Consider the following 12931-nt stretch of genomic DNA (forward strand, 5'->3'; position numbering starts at 1 on the left):
TATTGAAAATGTAATAACCTTATAAAAGATAATGAAAGGTCGAATCTCAGAGCAACAACCGGACTATGAAAAAGCAATGACATTAGATCTGCGTATGGTTAGGATTATTGACCGTCGCATGCAAAAACATGGTGAAGGACTCAAGATAAAGGTACAATGTTCTTTAATTTCTTTGTTGAAGTAATACAAAAACGAAGGTAATGACTTGTATCAAAATCATGTGATGTACAAACGCTGGACTCTCACATGAGGTTTACGTCAATGATATCCGCTTTGAAAAGTATAAAACCTCCAGAAGGGGCTCCTTTAGTCACCCTTCTCTTCACCGGAGTCTCGGCTCGTCGTTTTCGTAATTTTACTTGAAGAGGTCCGATCTGCCACCTGCGGTTGTGTCGTACAACACAAGTCTTGTCTATTTGGGCTTAGTCTGCCAAAAGTTATATCACTTTCGTAAATCCTCTTAGTGAGAAGTCTACGTTTAATAAGTCTTCGTTGTACAATTCTACGCTTATAAGTTCTTTGCAATTTTTCTGTGAAATCTCTAATTGGAACTGTAAACCTCTTCAACCAATAAATTGTCATCAATCAATAGTTTGGAATCTACGTTTCATTTCTCTGGACACTGCTGTACTCCAAGCGGGAGTCGAACTAGTGATCATCTGCCGACGCCAACCGAAGGTACGCTGCCCAAGCCGCTCGGGGCGCTACACTGTATGTTAGAATAATTATTATTAATTACAAAAGGAGATGAATAATATTTATCACGTCAAATCATGGACACCAGAACATTAACCCAACAACATCGGCGTACATTTCATCAACGGTACATAACATTGTGACGGTACGTTTCATCGATGGCAGTTAACATCGACGGTACATTTCATTAACGACCGAAACATCGATAGCCAAATTATCGAGTGCCTACTCATCGACAGCCAAATCATCGACAACCAATTCATAGACACTTGAAGTATCGACAGCCAAACCATCGAGAACCAAACCATCGACATCTTAAATATCGACGACCAAATCATAGACAGTCAAACCATCGACTGCCAAGTCATCGACGGCACTTAACATCGATGGTGCATTTAATCGACAACCAAAATATCGATACCCAAAACATAGGCTGCCAAGACATCGGCAATCATCTCATCGATAACTAATTTATCATCATCTAAAATATCGATGACCAAATAATCGACATCCAAATCATCGCCAGCCAAGCCATCGAAAATCAAATCATCAACAACCAAGTCATCAATAGCCAATTAATGAACAACAAAATCATATGTAACCAATTCATCGATACCTAAAATATCGACGACCAAATCATCGGCACCCGAAAGATCAACAAACAAATCATGAACATCCAATTCATCGACAACCCATTCATTGACAGCTGATTTTTTTTTTTTTTTTTGTAACAATCGGAGCGTGTTGTTAAGCTCACCTATTTGCTTACACTATTCTGATATGCACAGCAGATTTACCTTAATAAATTCAAATTTTGTGAATACTACCTTTATAATTTCGCATTAGAGGAGTCTTGAAAGATGATTATAAAATTCAAGATTCTCTCTTGATCTTCCACATGTAAATTTCATTCCCAAAAGTTATTAGGCGAATCTTGAAACGGCGAAACTTGATGTCACCCAACTGTTAGAATGTAGTAAATTGCAAAATAACAGGAAAAATTAGTTACATATGTAAAATGATTCGTTTTTGACAAGGAGAACCAAATCTAGATTAACGAAATCCAGTTAATTTATTTTATTAAATCAAATCTTTGTCTATCTGTGTGTGGTGTATGCTCCTCTGTACTTCAATAATAAAAATAGAATGAAAAGAAGATAAATACATGAGCGTAACCATACACAACGTTCTTTTGAGTAATCCAGTCTACCAAACGGAAATGTGTAAAATTATACACTTAAGTTTAAGTTACAGAAATATGCACGTCAAACAAGGAAGTAGATAGAATTCTCTCTCTCGTAATTGCCTTTCCTCGTCAATGTGTGCAGTTTTACAGGGCCTACATGGTTACACACGTTTGTACTCTTTATGTTTTTTGCTGTAATCAGAGGTCTTCAAAGATACAGATCTATGTCAAAACTCATGTCCCGTGACCAAGAACACCTTTGCTAGCTTTAGCACATTATCTGCCGCATTCAGCGTTGAGAGACCTTGAAGAAGAGCAAGAACCATCCACTGCAACTAATAGCTTGCTATAAACTTCCCTTTCATATTACACCATACTTTGTATATCACGTAAACTTCTAATTGTTACGTAACGTTTACTGGTAATGGACAAAAATGGCAACAGAAACCAGGCATTAAACTTCTTTACACATTATACAGATCTATATTATAATTCTGGAACATCATAATAATCTATTTCATACATTATATCCAATAAATTTACAATGCTGTAAAATACAGTAATATATTCATGGTTGGCTAATACATCAAAACATAGGCTTTGTTCGCAGTGGCGCCGATTTCTATATAACTTTGTGGGTGTTTGTTTAGGTACTGTATGTGTGTTTCACCATCACATATCCAAGCTAATATGTGCAGATCATAATGGGGGAGGAATAAATTTGGGTGAATCGAGACTTCTTGTCCTTCTACAATTTTCTGCGTCAGTGTTCGCTCGTACTGAACAGGATCGTTAAGTTCCACTCAATTAATAGTATAAGATTACCGCCTGTACTGAATACAGTCGTGATCCAGAATTGCATAGAACTAGAAAATGTGTGCATTTCACTCGATTTCCGAGCCCAACATAAATAGCATCGGAAGTGACACTGTTACCATATGACAAACTTTAAAACTCAAAACCTTTTTAGATTTTGCAAAATCTTATTATTCCTCAATGAATGAATGTCTGTACTATCTTTGTCTTTTTATTTTTAGAACATTTATTTCTATGAAAGATTTTTTTAAAAATAATTTTCCCTGAAATGGGCTGGGATTTTAATCCTTTATTTTTGCTGATTTCGACTTCAATTCTATATGAGTGTCCTTAATTCATGAAAATTAAGTTTTATTACACAGTGAAACCCTCAACTAGGTCACCCCTTTATCGTGGACACCTGTTTAACTTTGACACTTTTCTTCAGAACCAGGAAACCTTTATTCATCTTTACTTATTGTAATCTCTGTAGTGGTGAGCAAATGCAAGACCAAGACCGGGGTGGTCTTGGTCTTCGTCTTGGTCTTGCACTGGAACCCTTGGTCTTGGTCTTGGTCTTGCACACCCAGTCTTGGTCTTGGTCTTGCATGCAAGAGTCTTGCAAGTCTTGCTTTTAAGAAATCCTAAGCTTTTCATAGGTAAATTTTGCTATGGATATAAGGGATATTAAACTCTACAATGCGACAATAGTAACGGAAATATAATGCATGTTTCTAAATGTAATGTAGTTTAACTTTGTATAAGTATCATGATAGTGTATTATGACCTTTCCTTTTCTAATGAGTGCCCACGCATCACTACTTGTAAGATATGCCTAAATCACAACATTTCGTAATCTGTTTATATTTTCTAACAGATCCAACACTCCACTGGTTCCAAAACTGGGGAGGCTACCCCTGTGACGCATGAAAGAAAATCAAGACGGCATAGAATATTGATATACCATGAATTGCAAAATTATACACTTTAATGGCGTCAAATTTTTCTTTTGAACCACGATTAGCTAATCCTTGTATTAATCAAACATCCAATTAAATATTGAGATTTTGTTTCACAGATTCCCATATTTACTCTATGGGGCAGAAACATTGACATTACGCAAAATTTGATGAAAAAATTGCAGGCTTTCGATACATGGGCATGGAGAAAAGAGGAGAGAATTAGCTGTGTTTAACGGACAACGAATGAGAAGGTGTTAAAAAAAATAGCAGTAGGGAAAAAAAGAATTTTAAATATTGTTAAGAGGAGGAAGAGGAACTGGTTAGTATATTGGCTGAGGAGGAACTGTATCTTGAGGGGCGTGCTGGAGAGTATTTTGGAAGGAAAGAGAGGGAGGGAGCGAAGGAGACTAGTTGAAGGAAGGTATTAAACCAGAAAATTGCTACGTCAAGACGAAGAGACTAGCTGAGGACCACCGAATGTCGAAGCTTCTCATTGCAGCAAGAAACCTGCCAATAATGGCAGAATAGTTATTATGAAGATGATATATTTAGCAATATTGACTAAAAAAGAGAGAGGGAAAAATAAAATAATAATTATTATAATCAAACCTCTTAATATTTTAGAATAATTTGACTGAAAACTGTAAACTATTCAACTGACTATGTCTTTTGTGTAAATTCAATCTATATAAATACTTTTGACCTGTATTGGAAATACAAAATAACGACATCAAACTCCAAGTTATTTGAAGTATCACTTGTGAATATGGATTACCAGCATCAATTACCCACTTCGTGAGTTAAACTAAAAGAAATAGTAATATATTTCGTTAGTCAGTCACTTTTTACTATTAGTAAAGCGCTCTCTGATATCGATCATTTTCTATTATTTTTATATTTCTCTCTCATCCTTCTTCCCAAGTTGCGGGGCTGAATTTGAATTTAAACGGCATTAGAAGTGTCACTGTTCGTCTCAGAGACCCCGAAAACTATGAATTTGGCACTAATATCGGTCATTTTCAATAAACTTATGTATCTCCTTTAGCCCCATGTTGCGAGGTACGGCATCGGAAGTGTCATTGTTCATCTCAATGACCTCGAAAACCATGAGTTCGACATTGATAATGGTAATTTTTGATAATTTTATATATCTTGTTCCTCCCCCAAGTTGCGGTACTGAATTTGCATTTAAACGGGTTCGGAAGTATCACTGTTCACCTTAGCGACGCCGAAAACTATGAATTCGACACTCACATTAGATCATTTTTGATCATTATTATGTATCTCCCTCTCTCCAAGTTATGAGGCTGAATTTGGTCGTAAACGGTATCGGAAGTGTCAGTATTCAACTCATCGAACTGGAAAACTATGGATTCGACAATAATATTTGTCATTTTCGATCGTTTTTATATATTTCTCTTCCCTCCGCCAAGCTACGTGGCTGAACTTGGATTTAAATAGCATCGGAAGTGACACTGTTTATCTCAGCGACCCCTAAAATTATAGATTCCATTTTAATATTGGTTATTTTCGATCATTTTTAAATATCTTTCATTCCCCCTCCCCTAAACTGCACCGTCAAAGTGATATGATAGAAACCACCTCAGGTCCGATCCTCATCTATGTTGAAAATGAGGTCGAGTTCGGTCGGGTGGTTCAAGTGTTATTAAATTTTATTTATTTTTATACATTTTCCATCCCCACCTCCTATCCTAAATTCTACCGTGAAAGTGATTTGATTTTAAAAAAAGTCAGAACCTCATCTATGTTGAAAATTTGATTGAGATCGATCGTCTGGTTCAAGAGTGATGAAGTCACAAAGATAGCACTTATATTTTTAATTTTTTACACACACACATATATATATCCATCCTTCCCCTCCCCTACGTTGCACCGTCAAAGTAAACTGATAAAAATGCTCCAGGCCTGAACTTCATCTATGTTGACAATTTGATCAAGATCGATCGGGTGTTTCAAAAGTTATTAAGTTTTATTATATATATATATATCCCTCCCTTCCTCCTCCCCTAGGTTCTACCATCAAAGGGAAAAAAACTCTAAAAAACTTTCCAGGACCGAACCTCATACATGTTAAAAATTTGATTGAGATCGGTTCAAGAGTTATTAAGTCACAAACTTAGTCATTTTTATTTTTATTTATATTGATTTTTGTACATCTCCCTCTCCTCCTCCTCCCCTACATTGCTTCGTCGAAGTGAACTGACAGATAACATCCCAGGCTTGAACCTCATCTATGTTAAAAATTTGATCGAGATTGGCCGTTTGGTTCAAGAGTTATTAAGTTTTATTTATTATTTTATAACTCCCCCTTTCCCCTCCCCTACGTTTTACCGTCAAAGTGAAATGACGAAAACACTCCCTGGCCCAAACCTCATCAATGTTGAAAATTTGATCGAGATCGGTCGGCTGGTTCAAGAGATTAGAAGTCACAAAAATAGTCACTTTCAATTTTATAATATAAATTTATTGTTGTAGTATAATGTTGTATCGTTCAATCCTCGATGTGCCGTATACATAAGGAGGCTAAAAGTTATATTAATATACAATTATTCAATGTATAAGCATCAGCCCATGAAATCAAACTTGCGGTCACATGCACTAAGTTTAAGTCAATGCCATGAAAATGTTATTTCGATATTAGTTTTAAGAGTACACATTGAAAATTTCCAACGGATGCTTGAGTCTCGGAGCCAAGGCCATACCCATGTAGTCGACACCTATGGTGTACGGTATTACCGATGTTCAATACTACATTTCTCTTTAGTTTTGGAAGAACACCACTAATATGCTTTGAAATGAAATGAAGTATTTAGTTTAACGTCCCACAATTGTGCACCAAGGCTAAGAGAAATGACTGAAATGACTGATGGATGATGAGAAATGACTGAAATGGTGGAATGAAGAAAGTAGGAGGAAACGAAAAAATGCCGAGAAGACCAACGTACACGGTGTTTGTCCACTACAAAAGTTCACATGGTGCAAGATGACACCTGTATGGCTTGAAAACGAGTAATATCTACAGAAAACGCGAACAACCAATTCAGAAAACGAAACACTGTTGCTATAAGCTACAGTGGCAGACCGACTCACATGGATTGCATAAACTACTGGGAACACATTCACTTCAGCAGCATTTTTACTGAAGCCAAAATATCCATTTCCTTTTTTACATTATATAAAAAAGTTCAAGTAGTGCCGGTACTTGTGCAAGACTCTTGCGCAAGAGTCTTGGTCTTGGTCTTGCACTCCTTGGTCGTGGTCTTGGTCTTGCATGCAAGACTCTTGCAAAAACTGCAAGACCACGACTCTTGTGCTCATCACTAAATCTTTGTAATTGAATATCCCTCTACCTTGTAACTTGGACAGACAAATTTGAAATGAAGTTGGGCCCATGACAGACACCATAAAGATAAAACGAGAATGAATCAACTGTTGATAGCAAGTTATAGTCTGATGATTCGCGAGACAAGATAGCTGGACAGGTGATGGTGGGTGAAGAGGCAGAACAGATTACCTACTTTCACGAGAAAACAACGATGAAATTTCAAGAATAGGCAGAGGGAACTTTGCATAGCAGCCAGCTGTATTTGTTGTGAGAAAATCAGTTGAAAATGCGTAGTAGAAGAATAAGTTACAAAAGAGGAAATAAACCCTCGTAACTAACCTCTTCACGAAAAATTTAAATTCTGAAAACCCAATACTGCAGAGCAATTTTTTTCTTAGAATGTTGTTTAAGTTTGTGCGGTTAGTGCTGTTCAAATGTTAAGTGTTCAATGAACTGGAAAGATATGTGCGTACCTACGTCATAAACTACATTGCACAGTATGTACCCTCTTGTATTGTATTGCAAAATTCAATTCAAGATTATATGTTTCTACATGGAGTTACTGTACAAGTATTCAACAAAGCAACATGATATGTAAATACTGTTCTGCACACAATATAATAAATTGATGCATGTATAGTAGTGTAGTATTGTTTGTTACCTAACATGGCACCGTTTAACATCCCTGTAACTTGGACAGTTTTCGAAGAAACAGTAGGTGTCCATCTTAAAGTGGTTTCACTGTATATAATTTTAATATGCAATGATGACATTTAACTAAAGTAATATTAATTTATAAATAATGCAAATTCATTTATAAAAAAGCAAGAGACACTTAATTGAACTTATAGAAGAAATCAACAAAATCGCGGCATTAAAATTCAAGGTCATTTCGAAGAAAACAGAAAAAAATCCCATATAAATTAATTGGATAAAAACTAAAGGTGCCATAGGTAGTAAACACCGTTAATGCCATGGGGAGAAAATACAGTTTATGTAACTAAGCGTTTACAATACCTATTACGGAAATGTTAATATAGTATTTTACGTCAATGTCCATTGTATAATTTTCAATTACATTTTGTGCGCGTCGCCACGTTTGGCCTAATCCTCGTTTCGCCTAACCAATTATCTGACACTTTTATGACAGATAAATGATAAGATTTGTGTCCGCCATTTTACGCGAAAAAAGAATCCTCGTTTGGCCTAATCCTCGTTACGCCTAAAATGGCGGACAATAAGAAAAAATCGTGGAAATTCTTCAACTAGAGGGAAATTATATAAGAGAAAATTCCCTAGTATATAAAGAATTAAGAAATGCAAAATATATAGATTAATATTATATTAACTATTTTCGAGGAGTTAGGATTACCAAAACTCCATTATGTATTTACTAGGACCATGGATATATACGAATATATATGAGTAGGTGAATAGCAAAACCCGTTAAATTCACATTTTAAAATTTGTGACAAATCGAGAAAAACTGTTTAAACACGTCATAATTGTAAAATAACATTAGAAACTAGAGAACATTTAAAAATTAAGAATAATGTGAGTGGTGGTCTGTCGAAAGTTGTATAATCACACTAGTCTGTGAATTGTGTTATTGAAGAAAATAATTTGGATTTAACAGGTTTTGCGTATGTAAATTGAAATAACAGCTTTTGCATCTGGACGAGCGGACACTTTTGTCGAGGCTCAAGATACAAAACCTATCAAAAAGAAAGGGAGTCAGAGTCAGAAATCAGTATTATGCCTACTAAATATTGGGGGGGAGGATTATTATCAACTATACATTGCACAAGATTGGCACAAATGAATATGGATACATAAATACTACATTAATTTTGTTCTAAATTGAAAACAATGGATCCAAATGTGCAAAAAATTGAATTATGTAACCTCCTCTCCATCATCATCTACTAAATGGAAATCCATATCGTCGTCGTCCTCTAGTGCATCACCATTTTCTCGGTTTTCTATTCCTCAAAAACCTCTTTGTAAAACGTGAGATTTGAGGTGCTTTCAATCGTCAAACCCTTCGTAACTACAAGCGGAGTGAATTATACCTATCCGTATACATTTCTAAACTGAATGACTATATTTTGGAAGAGTTTGTAACCTTTTATGGTCTAACATAGAGTGAATATTAATTTGCCAATTATTCGACTATATGAATTTGAAATATAGCAAAATAAAATGTGCAAATGTTGAGTTTGAGCAAAACAGTGGCAGAAAGAGAATCAGAAGTTTTAAATAAGTGGCAAATTTTTTAACATGTTGTACCAAAAGCATGTTATAATTTTGAATGATAATTGACACGAGACATTTTAAGAAAGAGGTTCTGCTGAAGCTGAAGAGACCGTTTAGAGAAGAACCTAATCCAACAATGTTCTGTTCAAAGTAAAGAGTTACCCTGAAATACAAAACAAACTACTTTTAACCATAGATAGTCCACTCACCTTGTATTTTTGGCTACATTTCGTTTCCAGTTTTTCATGTGTCTTGTACGTTTTCCAGATAATTTTGTTGTCGTCTATAACAAAATTATGATCATCGCTGCTTAGAGTATCGTTTTCTTTCGATTTTGCGTGCATTTGTCTAGTAATTATTAAAGAAGAGCAAATAAGCACAGAAAAGTTTCACGAACAGTTAGGTTAAGACGTATAGTGTCTCCATTTTCAGTCCAGGGTGCGCGGTGGCTCAGTAGTAGAGCGTTCACCTCCGGTGCTTAGGATCCCTGGTTCGATCCCACCTCGCGCCATGTGGACTTTGTAGTGAACGAACACCGTGCTCGTGGGTTTTCTCAAGGTTCTCCCGTTTCCTCCCACTTTCTTCATTCCATCATTTCATTCATTTCTTATCATAACCGTCTCCTTTAGCCTAACCGGCATAACAGTGGGACGTAAAACTAAAGATTTCATATTTTTTTCAATTTTCAGTCCAAAAATTAAAAAAAAAAATCATGAAAGCTCACACTCCAAATTCTGCCAAATAAAATTTCGAATGGTTTACGAAGAGTTGCAATAAATATTCAGATTACTAAACTCAAATTGTTTGAAATATGGAATTAACCGGGTTTGATTCTGCTTTTCTCATTAGGTTATTTACAGGTTTAAGATTTAACAGTTTATGAAACTGAATATGGAAGAGGGATTTAACTGGTTTTGTATCTGTATTTCTCAGTTCTTCACATAGTAGGGCATATATATATTTTTTTTTTTCGAAAAATTTCCCTCCAGTTTTATCTCCACGATTTTTTTATAGTCCACCATTTTAGCAAAACGAGGATTAGGCCAAACGAGCATCCTTATTTCGCCTAAAATGGTTGACATAAATCTTATCTTTTATCTGTCATAAAAGTGTCAGATAATTGGTTAGGCGAAACGAGGATTAAGCCAAACGATGCAAGATCCATTTTGTGTGGCCCTGTGTAGTATCTAATATTTCATCATCCTTCTTCGTTTAAATATTTGGTATTTCAATTATAAAAAATAGAAACTATATATACGGGCTATTATGTATCATTAAGTCGAGTTAGTTGTCTTTACCTCCCCCCTCCTTCCGCAAAAAGCAGTACATGTTCCTCATTTGCTTAAAAAAAACACCCGGTCTATTTTCAAGGCACGAAAAATAGGAAATGTTCGAGTAAAAGTGTTTGCTTCGTAGCCCCAGATGCAGAAAATTTGGATACATAATTACGTTTACTAATTTCCTGTAAAACTCCTGTAATTAACATTATTTATATTTTAATCATAAAGAAAGCACTGGCTTAAGGCGTTCCTAGCTTTCGAACTTGAATTTTTGTTCTTGTTGTTATGAATATTACCAAAAATACGTACAACTTCGAGAATGTTAAACGAAAGATATTTAAAATTAAAAATGAAATATTTCAGTTTTGCCCTTTAGGCTGTTGGAGACGAATAATTAAAGCAAGTGAACGATGATGAAAGAATTGGTGGAATGAGAAAGTGGGAGGAAGCGAGAGTATCTGGAGAAAATCCACGGACACGTTGTTGTCCACCATAAACTTCTATGGCCGGAGATCGAACCAGGGGATCCCACGCACCAAACGTAAGAGCTCTAACACTGACTCATTGTGCCCTCGATTTAAAATTAAAGAGTTGATAATAGTTTCAGGTTGTTATGTCTAGTTAACTATAATGTACAAAAGCTCTTATGTCTCAGTAACTGCAGTGTATATAGCTACTGTCATCTTGCTAGTGTCTTAATGAAAAGCTGAGGAGAGTATGTTTTAATTAAATCTTTCATTTTGTTTTTTAATCTTAAGGGATAGCATATTTTGAAGCTCCTTTTTTCTAGCCAAGAATAACATATTTTTTTAGTGACATAATAGAGCGTTTCGGGAACATGGTGGCTTAGTTGTAGAGCGTTCATTTCTGGTGCATTGGGTTCCTGGTTCGGATCCCAATTCGCTCCAAGTGAGCTTTCTGATGGACAAACAGTGTGTTCGTGGGTTTTCTTGAGGTTTTCCTCGTTTCCTCGCACTTTATTCATTCCACCATTACATTCATATCTCATCATCACCATCTCATTTAGCCCAGCCGGCATAACCGTGAAACATAAACCTGAAAGATTTCATTTCTTTTCATTTAATAGTTCGTTTTCGTCGATTTTTTTTTTTTTCGAAAACTGTGCATGAAGTGTGTAATATCATTTTGTTCAGGTTCATTAGATCTATCAATCGGAGAATAAAGAAGTGTAGTGAAGAATATTTCGAGAATAAGACATCATAAAATGATTTAGGAAAATTATGCTAATAGTTATGAAGGGAACGGTGAGAAGGGGAAATATCTAGAGGAATTCCGCGATGGAAATGTAGGACCAAATAATACAAAATATAGGTAAGAAAACCTACAAAGAAATGAAAAGTCTAGCTGAGGACAGGAAAAGTGGAAAGCTGTGTCTAGTTATCAAAAGATTGTAGACCTGAGAAGGTATCAGTAAATAAATATAATTTGAGACATGAGAATCTGGATTTTTGTTTGTTTGTTTGTTTTTTGTAGCAAATATTACGAAACATCCAATTTTGCCTTTACATGCGAGTGTTCTTATTATGTTTTTCTAAGAAAATAGTCTTTCGTGATAATTAATTTGAGGACTGTAATATACGTATGTGTATCATCTTTCTAGCCAATGAAAATCCGGAAAATAAAATCAGGACAACATTCATTTCAGATTCCTTTGAAGTATGTATATATAAAACCTGATAATGGGTTGATCATCATTCGATAGGAAGGAAGCACGGTGTAAGAGGGAGACAGATGATGTTGGGAGACTGGAAATTTAAAATCCTGTTTGGCATTTTAATAAGAATGTTAGTCTGAAAACAAGTACCTTTTGTCCTACATAAATACTTGTTCTTTTTTTTTTTTTTATTCAATTTCTATAATTTTTGTTTCTTTTTCCTCTCTTTTCACCGTTACACTTTACTGCCTGTGCACTTCTTTTTCCGAATGAATTAAGAGGAAGAAAAAAAATGAAAAGTTGAAGCCCTCAGAGGGAAAATGACGACTCGACCTTGGGGCTGACAAAAAGCTTCTTCTACAGCAGAACCACCTACTAATATTCGGGCCACCTGGCGGCCGGCGTGCGTATAGCGAGAGTGGTTAGTTACTTTAATGTATATATATGTTTTTCTTCATTCGAAACTTTTGATTGTCGTAGAAGTAGTCTCTCAAAATATGCGCCCGCTTCCGTTTACAATCATGGTTGCCAACTTTAAAAACGAGAAAAAATCGCATTAAATATAATGGAAATCTTACTTTTAAAGCCGGTTTCTTTAATACACTTCATTTTTGATATGTATGGAAATTTTCGTGTTGACGGAAAACATACTCTTCTATGAAAGCAGAAGTTTACTTTTAAAAACTAAATGAATCGTAATAACATAAGTAACTTCATGGCAAAACATTTTATCAT

The sequence above is a fragment of the Thermobia domestica genome, chromosome 10 (assembly GCF_964235325.1).
Source record: "Thermobia domestica chromosome 10, izTheDome1.hap1.1, whole genome shotgun sequence".
NCBI lineage: Eukaryota > Metazoa > Arthropoda > Insecta > Zygentoma > Lepismatidae > Thermobia > Thermobia domestica.